The sequence below is a fragment of the Hetaerina americana genome, unplaced genomic scaffold, assembly GCF_022747635.1.
Source record: "Hetaerina americana unplaced genomic scaffold, ioHetAmer1.1.p SCAF_2, whole genome shotgun sequence".
Taxonomy (NCBI): domain Eukaryota; kingdom Metazoa; phylum Arthropoda; class Insecta; order Odonata; family Calopterygidae; genus Hetaerina; species Hetaerina americana.
This window is the reverse complement of record NW_027286763.1, coordinates 64,467,995-64,474,218: the sequence shown is the minus strand read 5'-3', so window position 1 is coordinate 64,474,218 and position 6,224 is coordinate 64,467,995. Positions and strand designations below refer to the sequence as shown.

Sequence of the window (6,224 nt, the reverse complement as noted above, 5' to 3'; positions counted from 1 at the left end):
GATATTAGGCAAATGAGGAAAGGGAAGGATGGGGATGTTGGACGGGATGAAGGGAGGAAGAAAGTACTCAGAGATTAACAGGGACTTGATGTAGAGTAGGCTGCTGGATTGTGTTTTGTTAGGGGTCACAAAATATTTATTTGGTAGTTGTGCCCATCCAACACCTGTCTTATCTCGTAGATTACTTAATAATAATATGATATTATGTAATGTTATGTTGTTTTATATTATATCATACTATATTAATTCATATTATATTTACTGATATATTAGTGTATTATAGAAAAAATCCCTCCACTCTACGGGAGTTTTCCATTATGAGACAAAAGAGAAAGTAAATTTACTTGGGTACTTCAAGTACCGTTACAACTTCGTTCACCAGAATATTAGTTTTGCTAAGGAAAGCATAGAGATTATGTTGAATCGGAAGGATGAAATGTTTAGATAAATTGGAATTCCAAGAAAGGAATACTAATCTGTCACTTCCACATCGTACACAATGTGCGATGTGGAAGAAATACTTGTATACCTATTTAATTATCCTTCGCCAATGATGAGCTATTATCCACATTCCAATCTACGATCACTGTTTGCTGAATAGCCCTCGTATATCCATAATTCATATTTTTATCATTCGACAATTACGGACTTTCAGCGTGCGTTTATAACGTGATTTAAGTTGCTTGAAAGCGTCGATAGCGTAAAAGCTATTTAAATAAGTCCCAACAATATGGCTACTCTGGGTCGCCGATAAAAAAATCAATAATTCTCATACGCATTCCGCCGCCATTGATGTGAGTAAATATTTACGCTTGCTACTAATATCAACCTTTTACGATAGATTTCCTTTCCATCCATCGATTTCTCTTGAGTTCAGCGTCATCTCACATGCTATAATTGCAGAACAAAATGGGAGAATAAATTTGAAAAAAAATGAGATCGTGTATGAGAGAAAGTTTCAGATGAGTCATTCCGCCATTCGCAGAATTCATCCCCCCCCCTCAATTCTCCCCAGTCCTTCGTTTCCTCACTGGTTTTAAACTGGACCATGTCTTATTTCCTCATATAGTCGAAGGTAAACTTGTAAGGCTGCTGGCTCGATTTTTTAATATAACGTATTTTTTTCTAGATTTGGTTAAGTCCTAAAGACCTTCGATATTTGTGTACAAGAATAAAATGGTACATTACTGGAATATATGTTCGAGTAATTCATTGTTCTTCGTTCTCATTGTCATCACTAAGTCACCAACGTTACCTTACGGGGAAAGCGATATATAGTATTATCCTTTATATTCACTCTTATGAATATAAAGGACTTCATTTTCACCAAGGTTTTTATGAAATACATCACGCGAGATGCATCTTACTTTTTTTAAATCACCTTCTACTACTGGCCTTTAGTTTTCTATAATTGTTACCTAAACCGTAATCCTATTGCACCGTAAAATTTTGCCCGAAAATTATGCAGAGTCAGTGAAATTTTAACTAGCGCAAACGTTAAGAGTAACTTCTACCCTCTATAAATTACCAAAAATATAGTATTTCTTCTTACTTATTTAAAAATACTGAGTTCTCATGAATTTTCAATAGGTTGACATAGAAATTTTAGAAATCAATAACTCTCATTGACCCACAATTAGTGTGTTCCTAGCATTGAAAGGAAAAAATGTCTACCTCCCAATTTCACGGTAAAAGCTAAACTGTCCGAAGGCATATGGAAGGATTAATCCTTCCCGACCTTATTCGGTGCTTTATTTTGCCTTTCGATGAAATATTTCTGGTACATTTAGTTTATTCATAATCATTTAACATGATAGACCTCAGTTATCCTAAGATATGAGACATTATGATGGAAAGGTTCTGAACTTCCCGTCATAATTTAAGTACTAGTTTTTACTGTATTCTGGATGATATATTTTTTTAATATTGAGGGGTACGAATAATTGCTGTATCATTTGTACAATGGATTTCTTAAAATACATTGGCATAACATTAGTCGAGTACCACTTTAAATAATAGTTTTAAAAATTTCCATTAAGTAGCGGCCGGTAGTATTTCTTCGTTTTTTTTCTTAACCGTTTTAACTGATGATTGTTCCCCTTCAGTGTATTTGATGAATGGCCACAGTTGGTCCTGTTTAATCCATCGTATTTCCCTTCATTAAATTACTAAGTTATTATGATAGTTCTCTTTTCTTACTTTTGCCAATTTATATTTTATTTCCACAAAATTAGTTAGTCAATGATGATTTGATGATTATCTCTTCTCATGAGTTATTATGCTATGCTTGAATTTAATAAATGTAGACATGCATTGTGAATAAAACTTAAAATAATATGGCTTCTTGCCGTTAGGTCCCGCTAAAGAATTGATATTTGAATGTATCACCACTTTTGGAAGTAATACGTGTACGTCGCCGAAGTTTGATGTGTGTTTCTCCTAATTACTTGCGTAATGTAGCTCTGTGTGTGTTCGTTATAATCATCCCGGGAGTATAAATGTTAAAACAATGCATGTTAGTCGTATGAACGCAGTAGTATTTTATCAGCACATTGATACAAATCCCCAGTGGCGCAATTGGTTAGCGCACGGTACTTATATGACAGTATACGAGCTATGCCGGGGTTGTGAGTTCGAGCCTCACCTGGGGAATTTTTTTTTCAGAGCTCCAACAGAGATTCACTGAGTAGCCGTAAGGTTTCACTATGCATATTTTCTATCAGAACTATCCAGCTCCACATACCTCGTATGTTTCGCTACGTTGCCTGCAGTATATAATGAAAGTAGTAGTGACGCGATGCTCAAGTGAGGGATTCCGTTAACTTTTGTGTTACAATCGCAAGTTTTCCAGTGTTACTACTTGTGAAGGCTTGTGCTAAAAACTATAAGAAACAACTTGAAGGCCAGTATTTTATTCCGGCCCAAGTTGCTGATCATTAATATGGGACGATGTCTTGATATTCTTGAAGTCTTGGTATTCAGTGCGCTCCACAAACCTTAGGATATGTATGTACTTACGAGAAATCTTATTTTTTCATTTTGAGATTTTACTTGAAATAAATTAAATTAATTCTGCCGCGATCTTTCTTAAGTGTGAGTTTTAAATAGGATTCGATCTTTTTAATTAAATGCCCAAAATTCACGGACCAACGCCACAACATTGAAGTATAAATTGTTTGCTGATACGTAAGGTAAAGTGGTTGGAAATAGATTTTGTTATTTTTCCAAGGCTACTACAAAATGTATTCCACATGCGAGGCATGTTCAAAAAGTATCACGACTTTTTTTTCAACATTTTTTTTTCAAAAATTATTTATTTATTCATGAATATCTATTTTTTCCCCTTCAAAGTAATCCCCATTAGATATTATACGCTTGTGTCAACGTTTTTTCCAATCCTCGAAGCATTTCAAAAAATCATTTTTTGTAATCTTGTTTAGCTCCTCTGGTGCCGTCTTTACCTCGTCAATCGTAGCGTAGCGTCGTCCTTTCATAGGCCTCTTCAGTTTCGGGAACAAGAAAAAGTCACTGGGTGCCAGATCTGGGGAATACGGTGGGTGCGGCATCATTAGTGCGTTGTTTTGGGCCATAAATTCGCGCACAAGTAACGATGTGTGAGCAGGCGCGTTGTCGTGGTGCAAAAGCCAATTTTTGTTCATCCACAAACCCGGGCGTTTGTTGCAAATTGCTTCGAGCTAATTGCGCATAACTTGCAGGTAATATTCCTTACTTACCGTTCTACCCTGTGGCAAGAACTCATGATGCATCACGCCCCTGCAATCGAAGAAAACTGTAAGCAAAACTTTCACATTCAACCGAACTTGGCACGCTTTTTTCGGTCTTGGCTCGTGCTGCAGCTTCCATTGGGGTGATTGGGAGTTTCCACATCATAACCATAAACCCATGATTCGTCAACAGTTATGACCCTCTGGAGTAAATTTGGGTCGTTAAGGACAGAGCTTATCACCTCATTAGCAATGTTAATGCGTTGCTGTTTTTGGTTGAAATTGAGCAATTTTGGTACGAATTTCGTGGCGACCCGTGTCATGCCCAGATAATCTGTAAATTACGTGATCGGGCGTCCGGCACGCTCTTTGTCGTTCACTTCCTGTCGGCCTTCTGAGAGCATTTTGTACCACCGATAAACATTGCTTCAGTCCAAGGTAGCTTCTCCCACACAGTCAACATTCGGAATGCGCCCGCGAACTTAATTTCGTGTTTCACACAAAATGTAATACAGATTCTTTGATCCATTTTTTGGAACAGACAAAAATCGAAGACAAGCCAAAATACATCCAAGCAAAACAGCTGCCAACAATTAACTGAATATTCAAAATGGCCGAACTGTTCGGCATAAGTGAGATACATAAGTAATAACATAACGCCACAAAAAATCGAAACTCAAATACTATATACGTAATCCGCGATACTTTTTGAACAGACCCCGTATAGTCAAAGGGCTAAGCAAAAGAGGATACAATCAGATGTGAAAAGACGTACAGATAAAATCATAAAGTATAATATAGTCCATGACATCCCAGGAATTTTTTAGCTATGCCATTAACTTCCAGATGAATCAGTATTTATGTTCTTAACTCTCTTTTATCTCAATTGTTCCGGAACTGTCAATGGAAAGTGTGTTTTCTAACAGCTAATTTTTTTAACAGTCTAATAGCTAATTTTTTCGGAGTTAGGACGAAACTCGTTTACCTGTAATGAACAATTTGGCATATTGCCATTACTCCATTTCTCCCGAGTGACGGCCAGCACCTGCAGGCTTAATATTTCCAGAATACGACCGATACTTCCGTTTCTCGTCAGGGAAGGGTTTCGTAACCCCCGCATTCGTCATTTAAGAGACTCCAGAGGCGAGAGTAGCGTCATTGGCTCTTTGGCATGCGACGGAGATATCCCGTCATTTGGCATGCCTGCGAGGGACCCCCTATCTCCCTCGATTGCTGACCACGCAACGCTCATAGATAAGATAGATCCCCAAAGTTTAAACCGCTCCTGGGGGGGCGGCTGTGTCAGCACTCGACGCTTTTCAATCCACTGATAGGGCGTCGGTGTTATTGGCTAGGACTAGAAATAAAGTTAAATGGCCAAAAAGTTTCAAATGGTAGATTAGAATTCAAGCCATAAAGATTTTTCTCGCGCATTTAAATAGTTTCAAACAACGTCCATGAGGAAAAATATTCTAATCAAACAAGTAAGTTGTTATTATTTTGTTGCTGTTTTTATTCATTTCAAACTATCTGCATAATAAATTCAGTAATGATTTTAGGATCGGGAATTAAGATTTAGCATGCGTCGCTTACGTTCCACATTGATGCAATTCTTGATGGCTTTTACGAAGTTGTGGCAAAACTGTTTCCATTCTAATCTGCTCATTAGAAAAGACATCGGTAGCAGGATAAATACGTTTTCTCTTTGTGCCATAATGGCGAACGGGAGCAGTTCATGTACCCAAAGATGAGAGCTGGCCATAGGGACAGCGTTGCGGGGAACAGCGCAGATGTGGAGCGCCATAACGATGACCTCCTTGTCAACTCATCTAACTGCAAGCACGGAATCTGCTAATTTATCGTAAGTTAGTATCATCAATAGCGTACGCGTAATCAGTCGTTCGGAATCTTTAGATATGCGAGGACTCAGAGCTAGATTAAACGTAAAGCCAATATAATAATAGTAAAATATTGGATGAAAGGATTTTTGCATGAGTGTGTGCGCTGCTGTGGGTGTAATTTTCCGTGTTGTTTTTTTGCATGAGGTATTTTTCCTTTTTACGGTTGGTGACCTAACACCCCCCGCCACACGCCCTTGCGGCGGCTTGCGGGGTATTATGTAGATGTAGATGTATTCCAATCGTGTGATTTTGCATACTCCATAGAAGATATAATACAGTCACAATTACATCGAAAAGACAGAAAATTGTCTCAAAAGAAAAGAGACAGACTGCTAAATGGATAGTTTCAAGCATTCGTTTTTCACTCACATTATTTCAATAGCACAACTAAGACAGAAATGTGGAATCACTGGCGAAAATAATAAGGAAAATACAAGTTACGGCCTCCCTCGTTCACCTCATTTTATGGCTGGCATCCTAACGTCCCCTGCCATGTGCCCTTGAGCTAGGTGGTGGGGTATCATATAAATAAAATTATAGGGATGATGTAATTGTGAATTATCCGTCCTGCATAAGTAGAATGCTACCATGTAATTGG

General features: G+C 37.9%; 1 non-coding gene across 1 annotated transcript; it reads left to right on the top strand.

Annotated features, from left to right (window-relative positions):
• The first annotated feature begins 2,562 nt into the window (after window positions 1–2,562).
• On the top strand, window positions 2,563–2,652 carry TRNAI-UAU (transfer RNA isoleucine (anticodon UAU)). The gene is given in 2 exon segments: window positions 2,563–2,600; window positions 2,617–2,652. It is a non-coding gene; the product is annotated as a tRNA-Ile (tRNA).
• The last annotated feature ends 3,572 nt before the right edge of the window (window positions 2,653–6,224 follow it).